This window comes from Anthonomus grandis, chromosome 9 (assembly GCF_022605725.1).
Source record: "Anthonomus grandis grandis chromosome 9, icAntGran1.3, whole genome shotgun sequence".
NCBI lineage: Eukaryota > Metazoa > Arthropoda > Insecta > Coleoptera > Curculionidae > Anthonomus > Anthonomus grandis.
In genome coordinates, this window is record NC_065554.1 from 23,836,823 (window position 1) to 23,852,405 (window position 15,583).

At 33.4% G+C, this 15,583-nt stretch overlaps 1 protein-coding gene across 1 annotated transcript in view; it reads right to left on the reverse strand.

Moving 5' to 3' along the window:
- The window catches only part of LOC126740205 (nuclear pore complex protein Nup88), a 173,651-nt gene that overhangs the window by 110,180 nt on the left and 47,888 nt on the right, over window positions 1-15,583 (reverse strand). The window lies entirely within an intron of this gene.

A 15,583-nucleotide genomic window follows, 5' to 3' on the forward strand; every position in this document is an offset into this window, starting at 1 on the left:
CGGAACGATTAAGTTCTTCATAATATTTCATTTTATATGGAAAATCAATTTTATCATTGAACCCTATTGTGTGTAATATTAAAAAAAAAAGATGTTGTTCAATATTTCTTTCTACATCATTTCACATATACTTGTATATACTATAGTGCCTTAAAACGTACTACCAATTTAATTCTTTCACCGCTTACCACGCATCAAGCTGCGCCCAATGAGTGGCACAAGATTTGCGTCGATATTGGAGGCAAACTTTATCAAATGTCACCTTCTACATTAAACTATTTTAAATAATTACATGTTAATGGAAAAAATACGTCAAAAAGATGATTTCATATAAGCAAGTTTGCGCAATAAACCCCTATCCGCAAATTCTTTAGATTTTGATATACAGGGTGATAAAATTTAAAAATCTTATTTTTAACATTAACCATGGCAAAAATTCACTTTCTGGTACCGAATTCCACATTAAAAGCAACTATTTTTCTTTTCCTTATAATAAATACCGTAAATATTATCAAACGGATGAAACTAAAAATCCAAATTATAGCGAGAAATACATTTCGAACAATGGATTTTATTTTTTATGCCAAAACGGTACACAGGAGAAACCATGAGACAAAATTTACTTACTATTTGAATTTGAATAATAAATTTGTCTAAACGGGGACAGAGGCAAAATAGCTTTCTTCCGGTAATCACACCTATAAATTGTCAAATTTCACCAGAAAACTTGATATTTCTTAATGTAAGTTAATTATTCTAGTTCTCTTAGCAAAACAAAAATCTAAGAGTCCCATAAAATCAAAAATGTCAATTTGGAAATTATTCATAATCCGTTATTAATATTCATTAAATCGCTCTCCCAGGGACAAAATTAATAATTCAAAAATCGTAAAATCAAGAACCGATAAAGTTGGAAAATTTAATACCGAACGACACGGAACGTTTTGAATGGAAATTCGCTTTTCCGTTTATTAGTGGAAGGATTAAATCCATCAGATAATAAAGTAATCAGAGTTAATGTTCCATTAGGAAAATTGGATTCAAATATTGACAGGAATCTTAAATTCTAATTTCTGATATACCGATCGCCCCGGATTAGTGGATTAATATAGCCGAGGTTCGGTTTTATGAGATCATTTTCAAAGGACACCGGCCGATTGCCCTAAAAGTCAATTAAGTGTCGAAAAGGTTTTCAGTTCGTAATTATTAAATGATGGGGGGGAATTGACCGACGTCCCCGCTAATTGATGAGACAATATTAGTATATTCGATTGATTCCTGGATACACGCGATCGGGTTTGTTCGCCCTGCCTACGACATGATTCCATAATGACTTTCAATCTTTTGAAAATTAATCATCGGAACATGGCACTAATAACCCAGAACGTCTCTACGACAGGGGACTTTATTGACATTTATCTGCTTTATTAATCAAACCGGTATTTTAATGAACATTATTACAAGCGGATATATACAGGGTGGTAACGCTTAGAGCAGTTTATAAAGCCATTTTTCGCATATTATATGCTCTTCCTTATATAAAAAAGAATAAAGTCAAGAGTTTCTTTTTCTTTAGACAAACAGAATAACAAGGGCATTCAATATAGACGACGGGCCCCCGGCTCAAAGTATTTGATTTACAGATCCGAGGGGAGAAAATTTTTCAGCGGCACGGAAAATTTACATGTGAATGTGTCGCTTTCCTTTGGAAAATGAACGGGAAAATTCGCGAATAGTTGTTACGGAACTGTGTCTGTAAGTTTGGTTATACAAGCGATTTGTAAGGTAATAAAGGAAATTTGATAAGAAAATTGCATACGTGCCTGCAGCTTATAGGCGCCATAAAATTTAGGGGGTGTTTAGCTTTTAAATTGAATCTTGAAGCAGTGGATTTTTTGCACAAAAAAGTTGTTGGCTATAAAAATATTGCGAAACATTGAATATGTTATTTCTTTAACCCTCAACTGGTGACCATGACTCAAAAAAGCTGTTTAAAAAAAATTGTAAAACAGCACCGCTAATTTGCATATATTATTTAATAAAATAAAAATAGTTATGAAGGTTGAAATATGTACAGTATTGTGAATAAATATAGCAACAAGCGATGTTTTCAAAAAAATTATTTGCTCCTTTATTTATTCCATATTATTTCTTTACTTTTAAGTACACGCCTCTGTATTATTTATAAATATACCGAGATATCATAAGAATGCTAATGCAGAGTAACGAACTTCATGTTTGTTTATTTAGACAATGTGCATAAATATAGCAACATTCTTGTTTCGCATTTATTTTATTAGTTAAATATCGATGTACCTGCTGTAAAGTTGTTATTTTTGAATCTCAGTATTAACTTAAAATGGGTCGCTCAAAAACCGTCCCTGGTGATGTAAGAAAAATTATTGTGGAGCATTACGAAAATGGTGTTAGGCAGAGTGACATTGCAAGAAGCTTACGGCTTCACAGGTCAATCGTATCCAGAGTTTGCAAAAAATTTCACCTTACTGGAACAGCTGCACCGGCGCCCATTCCTGGTAGACCCAGAAAAATAAATTTGAGGATGGATAGGCAGCTGCTACGAATTTCCAAAGAAAATCCTTTTTTGTCTTCTTTTCAAATTTTGGCAAAATTAAAAGAGGGTGGAGGAGTAAACCTCAGTTTCAGTACCGTAAGGAGAAGATTACTTGATGCCAACTTACCTGCTCGTCGCCCCGCCAAAAAACCGTTACTCTCAAAGAAGAACGTCAAGGCTCGTTTTCACTTTGCCCAATCTCATGTCCACTGGTCTGTAGCGGATTGGAAGAAAGTCGTATTTAGTGATGAATCTAAACATAATTTATTCAGGACTGATGGAGTGATGTACGTCAGATGCCCCAGTGAACAAAGATTAAACAAAAGTACATTTTCCCCACAGTTAAACATGGAGGGGGAAATATTCTTGTATGGGGATGTTTCTCGGCTCGTGGCTTGGGACCCATAGTAAGAATAGTGGGCAAAATGGATCGTTTCATGTACAAAGACATTCTGCAAACACATTTAGTACCATATATGGATGAAGTCATGCCAGTAACAGCCATATTTCAGCATGACAACGATCCAAAACATGTTTCTCAATTTGTTAAGAGATGGCTATCCGATAAAAAATAAATGTAATGGTCTGGCCATCTCAATCGCAGACCTAAACCCTATAGAGAATATATGGCATTACAGTGACACCAAAATCAGGCACCTAACATGCTCTAATACAAATATTCTCTTTGAAATAGTGGAAAAGGCTTGGAAAGAAGTGAACAATGACTATATTATGAAATTAATTGAGTCCATGCCAAGACGATGTGCAGATGTTATAAAGGAGAAGGGGTACTACACGAAATATTGAATTGATTTTAATTTAGTTGGGTTATATTTTTTTTAGAATCAAAACTATTTTTTGTTGGTATATTTTTGAATAATAAATTTGCATACAACAATTTGATGTTTTATTTATTATGATACAAAAAAATATGATAATATGAAAATATAAACAGGCTCTAACTATTCTTGTAAATAATATATAAACCTTACTTATCAAATAGATACTAAAAGATATATAACAGGAAAGTTCAATGTTGCTATCTTTTTGCACAATACTGTATATACAAAAAATTACAGTTTTTTTTAAATTTAACATAAATTCTATAACAAAATAATCTTTAGTTAATTAAAGATAACACTTGTGAACTTAAAACTGGGTATATTTTATGTAAAAAATATAAAAAAACATCAAAAAGTAAATTCTACAGGCAATCTGCAAATAAACAAAATAATGAGAAAAATAATTAATATCGTTCTTTCTGAGTGCAATTTATACACAATTTTCGGGAACATTGCAAGCAACTCGTTTCTGACAATAAGTACACAAATACGAAATGTCTCCTTAATTTTAATGGACATAATATTATCGTATTTCGAGTTTTTCTTCATGTTCAACAACTGTTTCTGCGGGTAGATCAAGAATGCTTCCTATTAATTCTTTAATTTGCTTTTGTAGCGTTAGCATTTCATATCTTCGATGTAAATTTAAAGAAACCAATTCATCTGCTAAATTTTCAATAAACCAATTGGCTCCAATTATTTTCCGGTAAAAACCTAATAAATTTTTTTAGGTATCAAGGCAAATTATTCCAGGAATATATGTACCAATTTTTAGAATTTTATTTTGGCAAATTTTTTAATTATGGGCATTTTATGAAAGTTTTCCAAAAAGAAAATACTTTTCTCAAAAAAAAAATGTTTTTCTTATTACTTTATATATTTTTCAAAAAACATTGAAATAGGTATCCAGTCAAATCATGCCAGGAATATGTTTACCAATTTTCAGAATTTTATTTTGACTCATTTTTTAATTATAGGCATTTCGTGAAAGTTTTAGAAAAAAAAATTACTTTCCTCAAAAAAATTGTCTTTCTCATTACTCTATATATTCTTTGTAAAACTCTGCAATAGGGATCCAGAAAAAATATTCCAGTAAAATGTGTACCAGTTTTCAATTATTATTATTCAATTATTATTCATCAAATATTAAATTAGCAAAAATTTTATTTTGGCTAATTCTTGAGTTATGGGCATTTTGAAAAATTTTTAGAAAAAAAAACATTACTTTCCTCAAAAAAAAAAAATCTTTTTCTCATTACTTCATATATTTATTGAAAAACTCCGAAACAGATGTCCAGAAAAATGTGTACCAGTTTTCAAAATTTTATTTTGACTAATTTTTGATCTATGGGCATTTTGCGACATGTTTAGAAAAACATTACTTTTCCCAAAAAAAAAGTTTTTTTCTCATTACTCTACGTATTTTTTGAAAAATGCTGAAATAGGTGTCCAATGAAATTATACCAGAAATCCATGTACACATTTTCAAAATTAAATTCTGACTAGATTTGTTCAATTTTTCCGAAAAAAATAACTTTCCACCAAAACCATTTTTTTGGCATCTACATATTTTGAAAAACGCTAAAAAATGTGTGCATGTAAACCATTTAAAGAATGTATATACAAATTTTTAAAATTTAATTTTAACTTTTGTTGTAAGTAATGAGCTTTCCAACAAAAAAATCACTTATAATCACTCATAAGCAAACGGTTAAGTAACTGCCATACATAAAACTGCGTGAAAGATAATATTGAATATTAAACAAATAAAAAAAAACGTAAAAAAAAAGTTTTCCCTAAAAAATCCATGACCCAAAAAGTGGCCCTTAGGCGAGATTTTTCTTCATCTGACCCTAAAAATAGCAAAGCATTTTTTTGCGTAACTCCAGTTGTTTAAAAAATCCTAAAAACTCTAACTTGGAAATATGTATGTAAAATGACTTCCTAGAAAAAAGTCAAAAGCTAGCATCAACTATCTGGCAGGGCTGCAGTTACCTAAAAAATATTAAAACTTACAGCAGTTACCTGTTAAAAATATACGCATTAAAGTGTACAACCTAGTCCGCCCCTGGTAAAGTAAACAAGGTAAATGTATTTTAAGGATCTCATTTTAAGAGGTCCCTAATAGTGTTCATCACCTAAAATTTTTATTAAATTCTACCGGGTAGTTTAAAAGTAATTTATGAAAAACCAATTTCCAGCAGCGTCCTTTAGGAGGCTGTATCTTCGTAAAGAAGGCCTGTAGGAATTTTTTTATAGGAACGTTCGGTATTATTTTTCGATGTTCTACCTGGATCCGCGAGATTTCCCACATGAAGCGGGACACCCTGTATAAATCAGAATTTTGTTTCGGTATTAAAACGATATCTAAAAAATCAGTGAACATATCGGAATCAAACAAACAGTAGTGTATTAAGATATTTAATGTATTAGACACTTAATTTATGTGAATTTTCTTGAGATATCTAATTAACTTTGTAGAATTTCATGTCGAGGGAAGTAGTTGAATTCCAGCAGTGCTTCCCTAACACAAATTCAATATTTCAAGGAATGAATCATTTTTTTATAAACTTTCTTAAGGATTTAAAATTAAGGAGAAACACGTCGAATAACGCGTTACAAGAATTCTGTAACACCTGAATTCTATGGTTATTTGAAGAGTGAAATATGCAAAAGGACCCAAGTGCCATTTCACAAATTTTACAGTAGCGACAAAAACGTTTTGAAGCAACATAAATTAAAACCAACCCTTTTGTATTAACCGTTTTTATTATGTTCAGGATAGGCAAAATCAAAGTGTCAAATACAAAATGTACAAATTTTACAAAAATTTTTCAAATTTACTGTCAAAACGGCCTAAGTGCCAATATTATTTCAAACTCAAAGTAACTTCTAAACTCTTTTTAAAACTAAACTATTTTAAATAATAACATATTCGAACGTTAGTTCGCGTGTTCACTCATTTTTTGTAATAAGCTCTTCATAAAAAACTTGGTTCTTCGACTTTAGATAAGGTACCATATTCTTAATTTCTTTGATTTTTGCAGCAGGCCATGCTTTTTTAGGATTTGAATCAGAAAATTTTACAGCTAGTTCTTTAAAATACTCTATGGTAGTATGTGCCTTAAAAATATTCACTTTGCGGTATGGTGCTAAATCAGAGTAGTTAGTTTTTACTTCAACAGAACCCTCTTGTAACAGATTTGCATCTATTTTAATCATTAAAACCTGTGATATTCCAAGATTATCAGTTTGTAGAGTCTCTTTTGCCAATGACATCCAGGCAAAGAAATTTCCCGTGTGCTTGACTGTAAAGGGATTGTTTTGTCTGGTGCTCGTAATTATTTTGATTAAATCACGTGGAACTTCGGGTTTCTTCTTTCTTCTCACTTTTTCGATTAGTCCGAAGTCCCTATCACAAGACAGGAACGTATGTCCTGTTTGTGGGAATTTGTGCAGAATTTCATCAAAAACTCCTTTGGCAATATAGACTGCTAAGATTTCTTGATTTTTATTTTGACCTCCGCAGTTGTCAGACCATACAACCAATGACTTTTTGGAAGTCTTTAGTTGATTTGTCAGAAAGTCAAAAATACAAGAACCTATTTCGTTGCAACCACATTTTCCAGTAGTTTTATCCCAAAGGTAAAAGAATCCCGTTCAATTTTCATGGTGTATACCAAAGTTCACACAAGCTAATTGGCGACTATAATACATCTGAGTGTGTGTCAATGAAGGTATATAGAACTGTTTTTGTAAATCAAAAGAAATGATGCAAGGAGACTCTTCCAATTTTGCAATCTTGCAATCATTGCTCATCATTTTTTGTGTAGCTTCTGCTTTGTTATCATGTAATTTTTGTTTTAATTCCACGTCCTTTTTTTGTACGGGGTTGGCAGCTTTTCTCAAATCCACTTTATTTAGGTCGCACTTGGGACAGGTATCGACCCTTGGAGGGCCAAAGGAAAGATTGAACTGATGTTTGAAGATGTTATTAAACCATTGCCTCGATACAGATGGTGCAGTATTATTTTCGGCATATTTTAAAAGAAAAGCTGCATGAAGTTTCCGGATGCTAATATCTTCAGACAAATAATTTTTGGAACTTTTCTCTCTTCCATAATAACTTTCTCGTGTTGGGATTGAGGATATAAACTCAATGATTTTTGATTTCCACGAATAATCTCTTCTGCTACGTTTTCCTCCTCGTTTTTCACGCAATATAATGTCACTGCATTTAGCAAGCTTTTGACAGATAAGTTTCACTCTTTTTACTCCAATCGAAAAAGTATCACAAAATGTCTTTCTACAAACCTCCAACTTAGAGTTTCCAGGAAGAAGTAAATAATATTTATAGGTACGTTGCCTCCTGCTAGCTTCCGGGGTCTCATAAGTGCCATGTCTTCTGCGCTTTATGTTATCACATTCTATTAAATGCATGAAAAAATTCTGTTGTTCAGCATATTGCCCATGGTCCCAGAACTTTTGAAAAACTTGCTTTCTTGCCTCGAGTGTCAACGCCTTGCAAGCAAAGTTGCACTTACAGGATACCTGGAAATTAAGATAAGATGAGACACAATAAGCTAAAATATTGAAAATTGGCATACCTCAGAAGGGCCCTTCTTCCCTGGAACGAAGGATTCTTTCTTTTTGAAAGGTTTTCCACTGTTTCTTTTAACTTGGCTATCTTTACGAACGTCACCGGTTTTGCTCCTTTTTTTCCTTTGAATGTCTATTGGTATGTTATTCATGCTTGTAGATGGAGCACTTTGAATATTTTCACTTATTATTTGCAATTTCTCACTCATTTTTAGACACAAAAAATAATAGCAGCGACGAAAAAGCAATTTTTTACAATCTAAAACAAAAAGTAAGGTTAAAATGAACATGTGCATGATGTGCAATATTAAGGGAACTTGGGCCTGTTTGTAAAAGATTCTTAATAATATCATCAAGATGGCAGCACAGAAACATACTTTATTTAGAGCAAGTTTCTAGTGGCGCATAGACCCCAAAACTTCATTAAAACGCATTTTGAGAAAAATGGCACTTGGACCCTTTTGCATATTTCACTCTCCATCATCCAAGCAAATGGGGACCATACTCAATATTTTTTACGGAATTTATAATTTTTCCGAAAAATTATATTTTTAAACAAACCAATTTATGGTTTGCAAAACACAAAATTAACAAAACTGTTTCATAAATTTTAAATATAATAAGATAGAGAATCCTACACATAAATTAGTTACTTAGGCTGTAACGACTATCAAAGCATTAATAAACATCTTACACCAATTAGACCTATGCTAAGTAAGTTCTCTAATCATATATTTAAAGTGAATCAAAGGAATTCCCAAAATTTCAATTTCCCTATCACTGATCAGTTTTAAAGTTCTTTTAATAAGTGAGTGAATAATTAGTGCAATGTGACGCCTATATAATCTAAGATTACGAGAGGAAACATTAAATGGGTAGCCTGCTTAGGTGTTCAGGACAAATTCTGTTATAAAAATGATGATTTTCGTACGTAATTCGTAAAACATAATAATATGTAACTGTATTTACGCCCTTCACATAAAATCCCCTTGTAACACACGTACCATCTAAATAATTACCCTCAAACATAAAATCGAATTGATAAAAAAAATGGGTGTGAATCGTCCCTCTGACAAACTAGTAATTAGTTAGTGCATTTATTTGATCATAAATTTACCGTCCCTATCTACATAATATCGGTGATGGCCTCCATCCTACGGGAATCGGCCGTAATTTTTATTAAAACAGAAAATTGAATATTATTGTTTATCACAAATGGCCGGTTACCGTGTGGTAATTATTTCCTGGTATGAAAGGGTTCAGGATCCGGTGGGATTTCGAAAATTGACTGTTGTTTTTTTTTTTAATTATTTTAACTCGTGTTTTGAATATTTTGCAAAAGCATTTTGCAGGGCGTGGTAGTTTTTACGGAGTGTTTTCCCAACCGTACGTTTGGAAGCTTTGTTCTTGAGATACACGGTGTTAAGTCATTCTTAAAATGAAGTCAGTTTTTTATTTATAGTTCAAAAGAGCCTTAGGTAGTTTTTTTAATTAAGGTAAGAAAAGTGAATTTAAAAATTCATCTCAGTTGGTACTATCAAAAAGGTCATATAACTAGTATTTTTTGAAATATGACAAATTCTTAGGTCAACTTAGAGTCCAAAATGGACTGTATTTTCCCCTAAAGACTTTAACGAAAAGTCTAAAACAGAAAAAAGTCGTTTGACTCAAAAATTCCTTGTAAAATAAAATTCATAAAAAGTTTAAATTATAGCGCCCCCCACCTCTGCATAGAGGTTTCATTAGGAAGCCTTAACGCAGATTCCTGTGGGACCCTGTTGTTAAATTTACTGTTAGATGATGCCCCAGTATAAAAAAAGAAAACGAGACATATTATTGCAGAACCTTTTCAGATCCAGTGACTTTAACGTATGTTTTGAAGCATGACTCTTAGATGGCGCCAAAGTTATTCATTCCGAAGCGAGGGCGAATATAAAAGTTTTTGGTCTGATTACAGAATCACGTACATTCTGAAGTTTGAACAATATTCTGAATAAATTGATAAGTATAAATGTAATTCGAGGTGTTTTCAAATATACAAAAAACCAATAATAGACATGACCAGACAAACTGAAAAGAAAAAAAAATTATTTGAGGGGAGGGGAAGATTTAAGCAGGTCATTCTTCCTACAGATATCTTAATAAATGTTTAATTGTTATAAGGTGACACGATATTAAAGTAAAAACGAGACATATTATGGCAAAACCATTTTGGATTTAGTGACATGTATGTTTTAAAGCATGACTTATACTGACAAGCCTCCACTCTTCCAAGTCATTATTTCGAAAATTCTAGACCTTTGTGGTACCCTCTTTGACTCCTGACACCTTAATTAGTATTTACCGTTAGATGACGCTACAGTATAAAAAAGAAAATGGGCTATTATTATTGCAGAACCTTTTCAGATGCAGTGACTTTAGTTTATGTTTTGAAGCATGACTCTTAGATGGCGCGACAGGTATCCATACCAAAACGAGGAGATTAATGAATGTTTTATACTAATTAAAGAATTATAGAACATTTTGAATTAATTGTTAAGTAAATACATAGACATGACATTACAAAATGATAAAAAAATAGATCTGGGGAGAGAGGATGGAAACAAACAAACCCAACAGATCTTACCCCACAGATCATTAAAATACGGAGTTTTGATAGGATATGCATAGAGCGACACATGTAATACGAAAATGGGTTTTTATGACCGAAAATGCATTTTCCCTTCATATTTCTCTCAAACATTCTCAATTGATAGGGCACACTTAATACCACTTAAAATACCTAAAAATATCTTCAATAAAGTTGTCTCTTAAAAAATAAAAACGAAAATCACATAAATTAAACCTCCGAAACTAAAAAGAAGTCCATCAAACGACCAAAGAAAAAAAAACAGCCCTAAATTGAAAATTGAAATTTTTAATTCATCATCATCGTCATCAGGACGGGGGGGCGAACAAACCGAGAGAACTCGATGGCAAATAACGTTTCCATTAAGCAGCTAAGGAAAAAAAAAAGAAAAACAAATAATTTGCCGGAATAATAATTTCTCCTCTGGAAAAACTCCGTCGTCTTTCTAACGAAGTTAGACGGAGTGGGCCTCGGGCTACAATTTACCTCCACGGGATCATACCTCCATGTCAATAACGAAATTATACTCTCAACTTTTCTTATTATTATCTTCTGATATTAGAATTTTTTTCTGGGATGAAAAATTGCCCCGGAATAAACTCTACGTCGGCATCAATTAAAAGTTTAAACGGGGGAAATAGGAGCCATAAAAATCTCCGTACGATTACCCGTAAGTTAGTGGGAGGGCGCAAGCACATTTCTTGGCCCCAAAATGAGTTTACGATCAGCCCAAAGCCCCGAAACGAATACTCTTAAACAACGTTTAAGTGGACAACCCGAATTTGCCCTTATTGTATTGTTTTGGTTAGTTTGTGTCGAGGGGGTTGGTTTAGATTAAGGGCTCGAAATAAATTGTAGGTACGCACCCGATTTATTTCTATCCATTTAAGAAGCGCAAACTATTGTTTATTTATAAAATTACAAGAGTGGCTGAATATTTTAACATTTGTTCTCCAATTTCTGACTTATTACGATTTTGACCCGTCGGGAATGTGAAGAAAAAAATGTGTTTTTGGTCACAAAAAATCCTCTCTCTCCTTTATTTATTAATTTATCTATCGAATTAAGGCACATGCTATTTACAATATACCTTATTGGAGTATTAAAACAATATTAATACTGTCTGCACTTTGCATAATTCTGCTGATAGACCCACCCTCCCCATATCGGGTTCTGGGGAATGGGACCTCAAAGGTTCTTATCACCTTCTTGTCACCTGAAGGTATATAGATATTAAATTTTTGAAGAAGTTTGGGACAGTCAAGATTACCAAGCAGGATTTTGCTTAATATAACCATATCTGCATTAAGCCTTCTCTGCTCAGGATTTTGCAAGTTTAAGTTTCTTTCAATTTCAGCCCATTTAATATTCTGATAAAAAATGTCCATCTTAAAAGCAACATAACGAAGAAAGTTTCTTTGGACCAATTGCAATTTATCTTTATGAATCTGAACCAAATTACAGAAGTTAGTTTCGAAAGGGACGTTACCAATGAAACAATGTTTTTATCTAGTTGATGAAGTCTTTGGTATTTCTTTTAAGAAATCCCAATATTCTATTTGCTCTGTTGCAACAAAGCAGAATGTTCTCTCTCACAGTTAAATTAGTGTTAAACAAGACACCGAAATCCCTAAATAAATCAGTCCTTAAGAATAGAATTACCTTCTAGGTGATATCCATTGAGTAACGCAGTTTTTGATTTACTAAAATGTATATATTTACATTGATTGGTATTGAGAGGCTTTTCAACAAGTCGTCTGCATACATCACAGACTCATAATGCTGACAATAGTCTGGTGAGTCAATAGTCAATATGCTGGTGAGTCCCTAATAAACAAGTTGAAAAATAATGGTGCAAGGTGTGCATCCTGCGACACACTAGATGTTATATGAATGATCTTAGATATATGCTCATTTACTCTAACAATCTGTGTTCTATCATACAAATAAGATTTCACTTATTCCAACATTGTACAACGCAAATCAGACCCTGCTAGTTGTACAAGCAAAAGCCCATGGTCCTCCTTGTCAAAGGCCTTGGAGAAGTCGGTTTATACTGAGGCTACAGTGCACCCCTCTCTCAGGGCTCCAAAAATTTAGTCATGGCATGCTCATCTATAACATTCTTGAAAATATTTTTCAATTAATCAGAAATGTATGACTCAAATCATTTAGGCATAAGTTTTTACATATAGGTGTAAAGTAGGAATGCTTCTAGACATCAGGGAAAACTTCTGAAGATAGTGAGAGATTAAATAAAAGCCATAGAGGTCTACTTATAGCAAAAGCATTTTTTCTGAGAAACATAGCTATTATACCGTCTGGTCCAGGACCATTTCTCTTATCTTTTTACTCTTGAGAGAGTATGGTAACATCATGTCTCAATTACTCGGATCGTACTTCTCCATTCTTTTCTTTGTTAAGTTGCAAGAGAAGCTTCCGGAAGATCATGACAACTGATCTGTTTGATCCACCCAGTGCGCCAGAGACTTTCCTTTTGATCATTTACCACTAATTTTCCCCTTCACAATAAGTTTTTCCAGCCCATTCGTTCTTCTTGAAATACGTCCAATATACCGTGATTGGTTTATCATGGTAACTTATTGTGATCAGCCTTGTTGTGATTTTTAGTTTTAGTTAAGTTTCGTCGAGCTTCGAGTTTCGTAAGGTGCGTCGTCGAGCGAAACATAGTAAAACCCATGTAAATTTTAAGGGAGTCAATTATTGGCTTCCCTGTACATTTTATAGAAAAAATGTAAGATAACTTTTTGAAGAGACGTTTTGAAAGTTTCAAAAAATTTTAATAAGCGAATCTCGAATTATTCAATTAAATGTAATTGCAAAATTAGCAAATTTTCGGTTCAGGTAAAACCAAGGGTATGATATTTGCAGCATTCCACTGTAAGCATGCATTTCAAAAGCATCATAGGAAAGAGCAAAGAGTTGAGATCCAGTCTACGTTTGATTTTTCCATCACACAGGGCCTTTATTTGTGATAAGTGATCCTAAATAGCTACACTTTCCAATCACTTCAAAACCATGGATCTATCTAACACTGGCAGTGTTCCGGTCTATTATTATAATTTTCTTCTTCATTTTGTTTAACGTAGGTATTCCTAAAAGATTTCTGCATTGTCGGGTCTCATAGCAATAATGTCAGATGAAGACACCTTTCGTTGGTCTTTTTCCAGTAGACTTATGAATAGAAAAAATAGCGATATTCCAATAAGCATGGTTGTGTTGTTGAGAAACCTGGGACTACTAAGTAATCCATAGCCTCAAAAGCATATTGATCCTGATCGGAGTTACTAGTAGGAAAAGCTCCTACTACGTCTGTGGCAAATTGTTGATAGGATGCACCAACAAGATACTGCATCACTTTCCTTCTGGCCCGGGTTCTTGAGCTCTTTCTTGATAAAAATTGCCCAAACTGTCGGCATCAGTGTTCAATACCTTCATGACCGTTCACCCAGTTAAACCTTTCTCTTACTTTTGCCAAGTTCTTAATAATTCCAACTTGTCCTCCGCCAACATCACTATGGACAACTTCAAGAACTTTCCGGAGCCTTCAATTCATAAATAAGGCCAAATACTGGGTCATCACACTAAAGATACTTATGGCGTCCTATTCTTCAGGACTGTTAACGCCAATACGATGACAAACAAATATCTCTAGCTATTGTTTCAATTCCTTTTTAAGCCAATGTTGACATGTTTCAATACAAGGTGGTCTGTATAAGGAATCAGCAATTTGGTGATGTTTGCCTTTCCTATGCTCTATTGTAGTGTTGTAGCCGTTGAAGCCCTTTGCTATTTGTCCTTCACGATTTTTGTACCGCTAAAGCCATTTCATAGAAGCATGGTCAGTTCTAAGAATGAATGGTTTACCAAAGAAATATTTCTGGAAATGTTCAAAAGCTTTTACTGCTGTCAATACCTCTCGTCTGGTCACACAAAGAATTCTTTCTGGATTTGATAGTGTTTTACCTAAAATAAGCTATCACTTGCTCGACAACATATTGTTGTAAAAGAACGGCTCCAATTCCAACAAAGTTTGTCCAGGAATCGGATACGTTAAAATTCGAGATGTGCACAGTCCTCTTTAGAACTCTTGAAATACTTCATAATCTGCTTACCAACTAACCACCATTTTGTCCTCCATGAGGTTATGTAAAGGTTTTGCAGGGATAGATCTAGCGTTCAAAACCATGGTGAACAAGATAGCGTATCCAAGGTGTCGTCAATTCTTGGTAGGGGATAACTGTCTTTTTTGGTAATATCTTTCAATTGTCGATAGTCCACACATAACCTGGTTGATCCTTTTTCTTAGGCATAGTTTAAGATTGATTACCTTTTCCTCCTTAACCCTGTGGATTTAAATTGGTCTTCAACTTGTTCTGAATGGGTCATTAACTCTCTTTGCTTCGTCTTAAGATCTTCTCGAAGTTGTGAATCTCATTCTTCTTGTTGTCGGTCTCATGGCTCTTGTTCTTCTCCGTGACGTTCTTCTTGATCCTTTTTACTCGTTTTTTAGTTCTGCTCAGATCCTCTTATAACCCGATGTTTTTGTGATGTACTTGATGAGAAGCTGGTATAGTTAGTTCGAATTCGAAAAAAAAAAATTCTGAAAAAATCGATACTGGGAAAAATGAAAAAACCCAAACTCTGAAGGCCGATATCTCGGCTTCTATGGGAACTATCATGAAAATAGATCTGCTTTTAAGTTCAGTAAGCTTTCTTTCATGACCTTTATCAGGTTTTTTTGGTCTCTCTTTTGCTCTTCATTTTCTTTCTTCAGTTCGTCTCTCATAATTTTGATCGGGTCTTATTGTTTCTTGTCGCGTTTTTCTTGTTTACGGTTTCGTTTGTCCTTGTCCTTCCTTTTGTCTACGATCTCGTTCCTGTTGTTCTTGTCTCTGGTTACGATCTCGCTCCTCTTGT